Here is a 14,127-nt window from a genome sequence, read left to right on the forward strand (position 1 = left end):
GAACGAAGGCCGAGAGATATTGTAAGTATGAGATTTAGCTTTTTCGCTGTTTGGGGGTGTTGTCGGGTGTTTTTTTGCGGGTGGGTTGGCGCCGGCGGGTCTTTCCTGGGAAGGTCTAATACCGGATAGAAGTGTTTTGGACAAAATCCATAAGGAACAGCCTTTTTTTTGCCATTTCTTCAGACATCTTGCTCAATGTAGCGTTTTGGGGGGCTTCCTGCTGTTCGTGGGTGGGTTGCGGCCGGGGTCTCTGTCGAAGCACTGCTGCGACAGTCTAATCTTGATTGCATTTGCTTTTCAGGAAATCCGTGGTGGAAAACAGGAGTTATGATGATTGATGATGATGACGACCTAGCTGCACAGCGCCGCGTTTGGACCGAAGGCCGAGAGACATTGTAAGTATGAGATTTAGCTTTTTCGCTGTTTGGTGGTGTTGTGTCGGGTGTTTTTTTGCGGGTGGGTTGGCGGGTCTTGCCTGGGGCATTCCTGGGAAGGTCTAATACCGGCTAGAAGTTTGTTGGACAAAATCCATAAGGAAACACCAGTTTTGGCACTTTTTGTAAGTTAGGGTTCGTTAGGGTTAGCCCTAGCAGCAGGATTGCATGTGTTTAGGGGGGTTCTATTGCAACGCGGTTCTGTTGTTGTAGAGCACTGTTGGAGCGATGCTGGCTATGGATACTTTTGCTTGCAGGCAAGTGGTTTGAATACAATCCACGGTCTGTATTTGGGCCTACTGTTACTTTCAAAGTACGTTTTGTAACCATTTTTCTGCTAGGCATCGTTTTTGGAGATATGATTGGGTTCTTCTACATTTTTGCGACTGGCTTTAGTAAGGGTCTTGGTGGGAGCATTGCTGGGAAGGTCAAATTTTGTTCTAAAACACAGTAGTACACCCACCTTGAGGGGAAAGATCCGCTATAATATTTTGGCCATACTTATTGATCCTTAAAAAGGTGACTCAGACAGAGCACGCAATTTCAAAAATATTGTACTGTCTATTAGGGAAATCAAAGTGTCACTTTTTGAACCACACAGCGTACATACCTTTTATTTATTTATCAGTGGTATTGTAATAGCACTTCCTGTTTTCCGTTCAATAATTACAGGCCGGGTTTCAGTCAACATCCGCCAGGCAGGCAGTGGACAGGGTGTCTCTTCTGTCAGTGGTCACCACCACATTGATGGACGAAGCGTCAGCTGGAATGGAGGAGTGCCGCCAATAAGAGGAATTGTTTGCTGCATGCAACTTACTTACCAATTTCAACAGGACAACTCCAACAACATACGCAATACAGATACAGTATCCATTGTTGTCTTTTATTCTATGAGTGTGACTGCATGTGCTTACCTTTAGTTTGTAACCAAAGATTGTCTGTAAACTCTGTATCTTCAATTATTGTTTGTCCATGCTCTGCTTTTTTTTTCTTCTCTCAACAAAACCTACCCAAAAAGAAACCCCCATTCCCATCCATTTTACAAACCCTAACCCTCTTCCCCCGGGCTGTGTTGTTTTGCTTGATGTCTGACTAAAATGACATCAATAATTCCACACACTTGCTGGGGAGGATAAGGTGATAGCAGCAACAGGCTGGTGAAGGAATACGAGGATATCTTCTAGACTTACTCAGCTTCAGTACTATATCTTCTAGTAGTAGTAGCCAATGTCAAATAAATTCAACGCAAGTACTAGTTATACTTGCAACCAAATACTTTACCATTTGTTAGGCTACATTATGGCACTGTTCTAGTGTACTGTCACCTGCTATTTTCTCGATCGTACCGTAACCGTTGTAATGCTACAGTAAGGAGGACAAACAAGGTTTCGTTTTCTTTTTTTCCATAGGCATGCAACTGCCACTGTGTCACACCACTAGTACCACCGCAATGAGGAAATGTCACCCGCCCAGGATTGACAACGTTAATCCCCATTTCACCTGGAGCCAGCCCTGGGCCTAGCCCTAATTTCTAACACAAATTACAGGTAAGATAAGCGTTTGGTGGGAGGTAGTATAATGGAGTATTATTTCGGAGTAGACAAGAGATTGACGGTTGTACTACTAAAGTCCTACGACTGTTCAGGAAAACAAAGTTACTGTTACACCCCCGCCCCCCACCCACCAGACTGAAAAGCAGTAAAAAACAGGTATGGTCAGATAAAGTTGAAAAATATATTTATTTAGCCCTAACAAAATAATCTCCCTCACCCACCCTAACCCCAACGATTGTCTCTGAAACGTCCCAAAACGATCCCAACTCCCAAATCCCACCCCCCAAAAGTCTATAAAAAAAGGGCAAGGGACACTCCACTACTGGAGGGTGCTGGTGCTGGTGCATGATGCGGCATGGGCATCATACTCCTTGCGGAGGGTGGCAAGCTCGGAGCGGAGGCCCTTAACCAAGTTCTTATACCTCAGGACCTCCTGCTCCAGGTTGGACATGCGGACTCGTAGGCGGCGTTGGCGTTCCTTGCAGCTCCTGTGGGGGGCAGCTGGTATTTCGGTTGCTTGGCGGTGGCGGTCGGCTTTCTTAGCCCGGCTCGGTCCCGCTGGCTTAGTCACGGAGGAGGATGCAGTGGTCACAGTCGAGGATGTTGCCCCGCTCGACTGCGTGTCCTCCTCCTCCTCCAGGGCCACCAGCCGCCGATACTCGGCGACTGTGGCCTCCAGCCTCCGTTGCCGGGCCAATCTAGCCTGCTCCCTCCTTGTTGTTGATTTGGAAGGAGCAACTATATGAAGAAAGAAAGACATAGTCTGTAACCAATGCTCCTTATTAATAACACAAAGTGATTGAGCCGAAAGTTGGGTCACAGAGTACAAGTAGCAAATTGAAAGCACAGTACATAACTATTGAGGACAGTATCTATGTAACCTCCCACTTCTGCATCCTTGCTCTAACAGTAGTGGTAGTTTAATGAACTAATTCTACGACCACTATGGACTTCCATTACAGTCGACTATGACAGTACACCAGTCTTATTCTTCTTCTTCTCTCTTGTTTAGGGAAATGGGTACGTTATCTTATGCAAGCCGGCAGAATGACATGGACACAGCACAGTGAAGTTGCACCCGAGAAAAAAAGTTGCACACCATGATGATTGAGACAGACTTGCGTTACTGTACCGGTCCAGTACATGCAGGTGGTGAAGCTATTACTTTTCTATTACGGGTGGCACTGAGAATACTCTGTTACAAGGGCTACTGCTTAATTAATTTACCTTTCACCCTACAGTGCAAATGAGTACTAGAAAAGGAAACTGAAGAAGCTAACTAATTTGATTATCTATCACTTCACATGGGACGTATTTAATGACAGATGAGATGACTTTAGGTGCTTTGCTTAATATTGAGTGAACAGTGATACACCCACACATGAATGACGTACTACAAGTAAACTAAAGTTATTAAGAGAGGTACGGAGTGTCCACCGTAATAACCAGATATATGCTGTGAATGCAAACGCAATACAAAGTACTGCTACTATTCATGGTAGTATTGGACACATTTACAATTTCTTTTCCTTGCCTTCCCTGCACTGGGACGGACGTGCGGGTGCGGTGGTACATGCTCTTCAAGGTAACACTTACTTCACCTGGCGACCATCTACTCTCTCTAGATACACATGTGCTATGTAAGAGTCAGAGAATACCATGCTCCAGGCATCCATTCAGTCAAAGTATACGCACACATACAGTTTCTGTTTCACCCACCCAGGCTGCTGTCCTTCCACCCATCCTTGCTTCATCATTGACCCAGCCATGCACCATACCATATTCTTTCCTTCCCAGCCACCTCGGGGGCCAAGCAAACACATATCGTTCTTCTTTGCCAGCCATCATACAAGTTCGCGTCCCACTTACTTACACCCTTCTTTCGCTTTTCGTTCATCCCATCCATCACGTTCGTCTAAGAACTTATTGGGATTCTTCTCACCAAAAACTTCACAGCTAAGTCGAAGTACATTTCGAGGAGGCTACTACCTGGTTGATTTGTAATTGTAATACACCCGTTCAGAAAGCACACTATGCAGTCTTCAATCTCAATAAGTAAGGAATATATAGCTTACCTGTTTCCGCCACCACCGTTTGATCCCCCACAGGAACGGCCACCAGCTCTTCTACCGCCGCCTCCTCCCCAGAGGCCTCCGAGTCCAAGTCCAACACAGCCACCTCCGCGCTGGCCCCGTCACCAGATGTTACACCTACAAAGTACATTTAAGAATGTTAATACACCACTCACTACTATATAATATTTGGTCTAGGAGAAATGTTAAAAAAACAGAATACAATGTAATAATTTGTGACTGTCTACTCCATAGTAAAAATGTCCCATTTTCCAGGGAAGGCTGTTGTCTTGCTGCACTTTTATGCACAACTGATGAATGCTTGCTTTTGATTTTTAACACGCACCACTTTTTCTCCTAACAGACAGAAGCTTGACTCCTGAGTCCTAAGAACACGACCAGGATCAAGTTCAAACTAGGTGAGAGTTCGGCTCGACCACAAGAAATGTGTCCAATTAATCGTCAGCACTAACCACTTTTCCGTTTACAGTTAAATAGTTTTATGACAAAGTAGATTTTAATAAATGTGTTTACTTTTAATAAAGCTTTTACACTTAAATAGACTCTGTGGTTTTTGTTCCTCGAGACTAGAGTGGATGAGCTAAAGGTTTTGGAATTTTTGCAAGCATGAGTGCCTCTGACACTTCTTGACTGTGCTGTGACTCCGTACTACTCTCTTGTCCTGCGTACGATAATCTAGAGATCATTGGGGATCTATAATCGGTGACTTCGGGAGCTGAATGACTCTGCCACACTATCTAGTCAGTAAGGAGACAGTGCATAGAGGTATTGCTGAATATAATGGGAGTCCAATGGAATTGCCAAATGTCCAATCTTAGTTAGCTACACAGACAGACTAATAAGAATAGTCTAGTAATACCACAGGGAGTCATATTCGAGGCAGGATAAGAATTTATATCCAGTCTACAAGAAGATCAAAGACGATTTAGAAAAAATCGAATGAGGAACGCTAGGAAAAAATAGGTACTGTTTATTAAAATGTAAACTTACTGGGGCCAGCAAAGGAGCCCTTGCCTGCCCGATCCTGGCCTGCATCCTCAGCACCCTCCTCCTGTGTCCTCTTGCCCTTGGGGGGAGCTGATGTACAACATGAAAGAAAGAAAAACCAGAAAACATGGATGAGATTTTTCAACCAAATCAAACATTTCAAAAGAACAATAACAACATATTTTGGAAAAATAGCAAATAGATAGACAACTATTCCACGGGATCTATCTCATGTGGTATACTACGTTATTCGTATTGCCTGATTTGCGGAACGTTGACTTAGAAAGTTCCTATGTAACTCAATAAACAGACTACTAAAGAGGTTTGCCTAGGCCTGGCACTGCAGGCAGCAGTGCGCAACACGTGACAGACAAAGTCCATCCTGCTTGCAGATCAGTGAATACTCAAACTATCAATCCACCCGCCACCACCGCCACTATTTCTTCTGATAGCCATGTGACTGTCTAAAGGAAGGACTGGACTTCAGTCTGTTGGGGCTGATTTATAAGTCCCTTGCGGAAGTTGCGGCTGATTTTCCTCCATTGTTGCGTGCCTTTTCTGACGCAGTGGCAGAACAAAAGACTCGCCATGGTGTTGGTGCGGCGTATATATAAAAAAAAAAAACACATATGGGCATATGGGCGATGCATCACGTTGTAAAGCCCTGCGCCATCAGGGGGCGTTCCGGCGCAAGGGAGGGCGTACCTGCGCAGGAACGAATCCTAAAAGTGGCTGAGGGAAATCTACAAGATGTCAATCAGTCACTTTTAGGACAATGATGCATGACTCAAACCCTGCGCGCTTGAAGCCGACGTACGGCTTGATGCAGCATTGGGGAGATAGGGTACCCCAGAGCATTGCTGGAGCTGCGCCATCGTTGGCACGCAACTCCAGCAATGCGCTGCCTTTACGGCACAGATGCGTAAGGCTTCTGTGACGTTTTGGGCCAATGGGTGGTGGTGGTGGCATGGCACACAATTACTGCCGCATCCCTGCTACTTTGCAGGGATGCGCCGGTAATTGAAAATATGACCCTTACTGTCTAGCATTACGCAGTTCTTTTCTTTACAGTACACTCATACATAATTTCTCAGGCCAATGAAATGCTTCTGAACACAACATACAAAACAAAGAAGCATAGTAGCAAGCAAGGCTACTGAGAAGGAGAGCAGTGCACCTGAAATGCATAGAAGATTTTGAAATATAATTTACCTCAATGTAATCGGCAGCATTATTGCTCTTGGTAAAGAACAAAGATTTGCAAATAACAGAGCAGGATAAAACAGAGTAGTAAATGTACTACTACTACTACTCACCAAGCCCGGGGACCTCTACGCCGAGCGCGTCCAGCAAGTCCCGCTCCCGGTCCATGACATCGGTCCAGCGGTGGGTGGCCTGGTTATATGTGCGCCGGACCCCAGAGATCTTGTACATGGCCCGGCACACCTTCTCCCACCGCTTGCGACGCTCCCGGATGCCATAGCCGGTCGCGATCTTGCCGCCTCCCAGGATCGTCTTGGGGAGGCGGCGCTGGACGTGGAAGATCAGTGCCGCCACTTCCTCCGCGCTGAAGATCTCCCTCGGGACCACTTGCTCCCCCCTTAAACGCCCGCACGGGAGCCGGGCACGGGGTGCGGGACCCTTCCCCTTCTCAGGGTGCTTCCCGGCTCCCTTTACCATGGTCTGGGCAGAAATAAACTTAAATGATAAAGAAGAAATAGAATAGTGAAGAAGAAAAGAAAAGAGTTTAAAAAAGTAGTTTAAAAGTAAGTAAAAGCTGCAGAAAACACAAAAATATAGAGCTAGAAAAATAGAGGGTTAGATAATAAGTAAAATTAGATCAAAAAAACTTCAAACAAGCAAAGGATGGCAGAGATTGAGAGAGGATAGAGAAAGCATGCCCAGAACCATAGCAATGAATGAGAAACAAGATGGCCGCGCCCGTTCACGACCGCGTGGGTAAGTTCGCGCGAGATTTTCCTTGCGAGTACGCGCGAAATTGTACTAGCGAGCAGCACACTTTGCGAGATTACACATAGCGGGCGGAAACGGAATTACGTCACGCCAACAAGATGGCCGCGCCCGTGTACTTGGCAAACGTATAGCTAGAAGCGCCTCGCGAACACGCGCAAGATCACGCGAACATACACGTCGCAACAAAAACAATTTTGTATTTGCACGTATTCGCGGCTTCCGAAATCGATCTCGCACGGATTCGCGCCCCAAAAAACGCGCGAAATTGCAGAAAAAACGATTTTAGCTAAACTGAAAGCAATGAGCAGGTGCAAAAGTTCAAACTTAACATTAGTAACATTCAAGGTAGTGCTTCCTGATGGGCCCCTCCAGAGTTTGCAACTATTCTATGACCCTGCTATGACCCAAACAGCAGGCTCATAGAATAGCACCATAAAGGTCCTGTGAAAAAAAAATGTCACTGCAACAAAAAGCAAATTACAGATAAGGAAGGAAGCAGGTGCCAGCCAGACTGGAACTTTCAAAATTACTGACACATTAATGAAACACAAATTAATTGATGGCAGTTGAAGAAGGGCAGGTGTGCTTGCTTTTTTCAACCACCATAATCTACAGTGATAAATAAACCTAATAGGTGCCAGTGAGGATGTACTAGAGGGTGGCATGGGTGTCCCAGAGGGTGGCAGTGGTGAAACAGAGGGTGCTGTGAACCTGTGATGATAAACCAGACGTAGAAACAACATAGTCGCGGCCGTTGCAAGCCGAAAAGTAAGTTCGCAATTGCGAACTTGTCCCAAAATCGGCGCGAACACGCGCCAACACAAAAAACGGAAAAATCCGCAAATCCGCTAGAGTTCGCGGATCTTCGCGGATTGCGAATCCGTAAATACGCAAATTCGCGGATTGCCAATCCGCAAAATCCGCCCATGCTTAATCGGGACTACATGATGTAGAAGGTGTCCCGTCCACGAAAAGGTGAGCAGTGAGGCTTGGGTGCGCATCGGAGGGAGTAGAAGGGCTGTAGCAGACTGAATACAAAAAAGCGATGCAGCGATTTAGAGGAACGCAATCCTATATAGTGTATCAAATTACATGTATATATATATTTTTTCAATAGCAGGAACGTTTTTATAATCGCTCAAAGGTCCGAAATATAAACTCTACAAATAGTTATTTTAAATGTGAGAAGGAATGTGTGCAAAAGGCGATGTTATTCAACTCCACATTAAGAGAGTAACAATTACCAATCATAACATCTTTCTTTTACTATCTTTTAGATATAGAGCTTCAGAATGCATTATGTCCCGACACGTAGTGAAAAACACACCGGTGACAAAAAGTTGAGCTGCGAGTATTCTTTTCAGTCAATCTCTCACTTCCTCTCTCCTTTGATTAAAAAATGACACACAATGTTAACTTCCTTTTTATCTTACAGGTTGTGTTTCGCAAATTGGCATCACCCCCCCCCCAAAAAACCTACAATGCTCCAAGTTTGAGTATTCTACGATGATGCGTGACCATTGTAACAACGTCTGAAAAGACTGCTTCGACATGTAGTGCACCCTCTTTGAATCAAGCCAATAGCACAAGGTGAGCAAACAAGCTTGTTTCCGAAACAACGACAAGTTATCTGTGAAAGAAGAGAGTGGGTAGTGTGCAGCAGGCGCGCAACACCCATTGGGCACACAGGGCTTCAGCCTCCCCCGTCGTGTGTGTCAACGGGTGGAGACAGCTTCGCAGACTGGCGAGCATCTAATTGCAGAGTATTTAACAGGTCTTTAAAAGACTATTTACTTGTAAATGAGGCCTTTGTTTTATGTTCACCCCTTCTTACAGCCACTCTGTTTATGATTGGAAAAATTAGCCCCCCCCAAACATTTTGCAGCCCCCACCGAAATTTGGCTTTAGTTGCCCACCTGGTGTGCAGCAGCTTCACTGTGCAGAAATATACAATTACCTCCGGGCAGTGAGAATAGATAGGTTACAACAGTATGAGGAACAGATCTACAAGCTTCATGCGCCACTTTTCTGTCACTTTTAACATGGGAAAAGTGGCGCAAGGAGCTTGTAAATTTGCCTCTGACTTCTCAAGAAAAACACTCACCTCCAGACTCTGCAAGTCATTGGGGTGCAACAGTCTAGGTACGCAATATTGAGTACCTTCCGCTATGCAGTGGGAATGCATGGGATATACTACTTTGGAAGAAAAACAGCAACAGACACCTCCTTACCGTGGAACTCGATAAAATATATTTACCTGAGTGTAAAAAAAAATTAAGCAAAATTATACATTTGCAGTTGTATGTACTAACTCTATATACTATCTTTGAGATCACTAAACTGAAGGGTGGACTAAACCAGCACATGTTTGGACACACAACGGAGGCAAGAGGTGAGCTATGAAGATTTTCTCCACTATTAACGGCTCCACCTATAACTTTCTCTCTCCCACGTTTTAATGTCTTTTTTTATCTCTTTCTCACTCTCACATCGTTTCTCTTTCCCTTTTACAGTTATGGACTCTGCTGTCCACTCTGCCATGTACAACCTTAGCTGAGTTCAAGTGGTGAACTCGATTGGCCACAGTGAAGCCTGCTTCGACACATAGTGCACCCTCCTTGAATCGTGCCAATGGCACTAGGTGAGCAAAGAAACTTCTTTCCGAAACAAAGTATCTGTGAAAGGAGAGAGTGGGTAGTGTGCAGCAGCTTGACTGCGTAGAAATATACAATTACCTCAGAGCAGTGAGAATAGATAGGGCACAACAGTCTGACGAACAGATCTAGAAGCTTCTTGCGCCACTCGTGTGTCACTTTTAACATGGGAAAAGTGGCGCAATGAGCTTGTAAATCTGCCTCTGACTTCTCAAGAAAAACACTCACCTCCAGACTCTGCGACTCAATGGGGTGCAACAGTCTAGGTACACAATATTGAGAACTCACCGCTATGCACTGGGAGTGCATGGGATATACTACATTGGAAGAAAAACAGCAGACAGACACCTCCTTACAGTGGAACTTGTAGTAATATAGTATCCTGAGTGTACAAAAAAAGAAAAGAAAAAAACGTGCAGTTGTATGGACTATACTATTACTAACTTTTTATACTATCTTTCAGATCACTAAACTGGAGGGTGCACTCTGAAGCAGCACGTTCTTGGACACACAACGGAGGCAAAAGGTGAGCTATGAGAATTTATTCCACTATTAACTACTCCATCTATAACTTTCACTCTCTCACGTTTTAATGTTGTTTTTTCTCTCTTTCTCTTTCTCACTCTCTCTCACATCATTTCTCTTCCTCTTTTAAAGTTATGGACGCTGCTGTCTAGTCTGACATGTAGAACCAAAGCTAAATTGAAGTTGTGAATTCTGCTGGTCACAGTGTTTATACAAGGTAAGCAGAGCGGCCTAGATATACAGTGCTTCCGATTAAATGCATTAGAAATTAAAGAACCTATTTACAATCCCGTTGTGCCACTTTTGCGTCACTAACGCAGTAGGCACTTTCATACAGACACCGCTTCAACGCGGGCCTACAACACAACTGAAGTATACCAGGCACACTGTAATCGTAAAATCCTAGTGTTACCTTGACTTGTAATGTTTGACCTCATTTAGTCACATCGATCTAATATTAAGCACTAATTTTCTTTTTTGTTTTGCTGATTACCTACGTCTATTGGAATCCACATCCCATTTTGTTGATTATATTGTTTTATTAAAGTTATGTTTCTTGTTCTTTATTGTATTGTTATCTTTAAGTTACGTTTCCAGTTACTTATTTTTTTAATAAAAGTTAATTAAAAAAATATATATACGTCTTTTTTTTGGGGGGGAGGGTAGCGGTCCCCAATAAAAAATAATATTTATAATTTGAAGTACTATGGCAACAGGCAGAAAACCGTTTGGAGGTAGGGTTGAAAGGTACTGGCTGTACAAAAAACGTTATATTTACCCTGGATCCTATACAAGACAGAAAGGAAAGCAAACTAAAACAAAACCCTGTGTACCAGATTTACAACCGCCTTGCACCACTTTCGCGTCCAAGACTCCCCCTACAAAATTAAAAGTGTGTGGGCCTCAATGACGCCCCTCAAACCCCGGGAACAACCACCCCCTGGAGATTTGTGTATTGTGGGAGGCAGGCTGCTTGGCCCTCTGCCTGGTGCCCTCGAGAACCCTGGATACTGCCACGCCAAGAGCCGGTTCCTGCAGTGTCCCGGGGTGCCTACCCCCGGGACACTGCTGTTTGCTATGAGAAGGCGGAAGTCTTGCAGCTCCCGCCCTCCCATAGCAAACTTAGTTTGCATTTTGAAAGACAGAGCAGTGAAATCTGTTCTCACTTTCAAAATCCAAACAAGATAGCATTTCCACATACAAGTTAGCATCTCCCCATGTGTAAAAGCAATGCCGGCTCCCGAAGAACACGGGAAGCCGGCTGGACCCTGGGGGCATAGTGGCTCCCTTCACGGTCCCCAACATTTTTTTATAAGACCCAGAGGATACGATCCTCAGGAATATTAGAAACTTCTGATAGGGGCTAATTTTTTAATGGAAAAAGTAAAAGTTGCGCACCCAGCTCACTGCGGACCCCTGTTGTGCACGCCCTGGATGCACGACTCATAATCCTGTGATTTTTTTGGGGGGCCTTGTGGCTCCTTGTGGGACCCCCTGAACATGCCTAGGGGGTCAGAGTGTTTCTACCCTGCCCCCTTTGCGTCTTTTGTGCACTTTTTCTTCATTTTTTTTCCTGCCTCGATTCTACCGACACACAAGATGGCTGCCAACACTGCCTGGTTTGGAGAATTGACAAACAGTTGACAGTGAATTAGCATGCAGCTCCTGCTCGTAATCGTACGTGTATAATCCTCGGACGGTACTTCGTCCATAAATATATCTATGATTTTACTTAGTCGGCCAGACTGTGGGCGAATAGTGGCTCCCCTCACGGTCCCCAACATTTTTTATAAGACCCGGGGGATACGATCCCCAATAATATTAGAAACTTCTGATAGAGGCTATTTATTTATGGAAAAAGTAAAACTTGCGCACCTAGCTCAGTGCGGACCCCTGTTGTGCACGCCCTGGATGCACGGCTCATAATCCCGCGATTTAAAAAAAAAAAAATTGTTTGGGTTTTTTTGGGCCTTGGGAGTCCTTATGCAACCCCTGAGCAGGCCTAGGGGGTAACATATTTCTATTAGAAACTTCTGATATAGGCTATTTTTTTATGGAAAAAGTCAAACTTGCACAGAGCTCTCAGTGTGGACCCCTGTTGTGCATGCCCTGGATGCACGACTCATAATCCCGCGATTTAAAAAAAATGTTGGCCTTGGGGGTCCTTATGGAACCCCCGAGCAGGCCTAGGGGCTCACAGTGTTTCTACCCTACCCCCTTTGCGACTTTTGTGCACTTCTTTTTCAATTTTCTTGTGCCTCGGTTCAACCGAGACACAAGATGGCTGCCAACACTTCCTGGTTCGGAGTGTTGACACACAGTTGACAGCCAATTAGCATGCAGCTCATGCTCGTAATGGTACGCGTATAATCCTCGGACGGTACTTCGTCTATAGATATATCTATGATTTTACTTTTGATTTTCTCAGGAACTACTGCACGGATTTACACCATTTAACAAAAAGCGTCATCTGCAAACCAAAATCTACCCTTTTGCCAAATGTGGTGTAATTCCATTCAGCAGTTCGGGCTGTAGCCCGTCTTAAAGGTCCCTATGGAAAACTGCATGGGGAAAACATGTTTTGAGACCACCCTTTTTTCTCGGCCCCCACTTGACGAATCACTCCCAAACTTACAGGAAAGGAGCGGAGCGGAGCAAACCATCTTCTTGGAACATTTCGCGAAGATTCATTGACCGGCGCCAAAGTTATTCCAAATAGAATGTTGCAGATTTCCTATAGAAACTAGGTCCTAACTATAACTACCTACTCGCCAGTAGATAATATATATATATATATATATATATATATATATATATATATATATATATATATATATATATATATATATATATATCTATCCCAGTAGCTCGCCACCAAACACAGAGCTCCAGCTCAAGATAAAAAATGACGAAAAGCAGACCCAAACTTTGTGCTTCAATCAGGGTGTTTTATTTTCTAGCCAGCCAGCCGCCATAACACGTTTCCCTTCCAACGAAGCTTGATCACATGGCAAGTTGCGATAGGCGGTGACCAGTATTTAAAGTGCTAGTGCAAGGATACGTCAGAGTCATGGTAGAACAACATGGAAGAAATACTTTTCAGTGGCTGTGCAAAATTACAGATTTAGTGCAATTACACATCTGAATAATTTTAAAATGAATAAATATGATAACATCATAAATAGTTCATGATATTATTACAACAATTTTAAAAAAAATCTAATTTTCGATTTTTACAAAAAAAATCATCATATATGCATGAATATTTACAGAATCAAATTCATTGCCAGTGCCAATTCCAATTTAATGCCACAATTCATTTAAATATTTCCTCTCAGAAACTAAACCACTGACATTCAAGATTCATCAATCCTGTTGTTCTGGTCATTAATACTGCCCATGTGGGAATGGATCAACCCATTGTTTATAATATTGCCCTGACCACAAGTCACATAAATATCCTACTGGTCACTAGAAGTCATATTTTGTGCAAATAATTTGATAAAGTGCTCGTGCTAGTGCAAAAATGAAAAAAATCCAAGATCAATCTTGGTTTGACCCCCCACCTGTTAAAAATAATTGACATTAGACAAGAGACCCTTAATATTCGTCTAAACTAAAAATTCCGCAAATCATTTAGATACAGTATAAGAAATTCGCTAAACAAATACAAATAAGAGAAACCCAGATTGCATATCCTGACTCTATGGGAAACAGACATCTACTTTACTTGGAGTGCATCCCAACATTAAAGACCTTTTTACTATAAACATGTGTGCAAATCCTCAGTTGCATATAAACCATTAGGTTGTTTACTATCTAATTCCAGAATATATCTCGTTTCGAGAAGTCGAAGCCTCGCTTCTCTGTCACCTCCCCGTTTAAGGGGCCACACCGAGTCGATGAC

This window comes from Lissotriton helveticus, chromosome 10 (genome assembly GCF_964261635.1).
Source record: "Lissotriton helveticus chromosome 10, aLisHel1.1, whole genome shotgun sequence".
In the NCBI taxonomy this organism is placed as follows: Eukaryota; Metazoa; Chordata; class Amphibia; order Caudata; family Salamandridae; genus Lissotriton; species Lissotriton helveticus.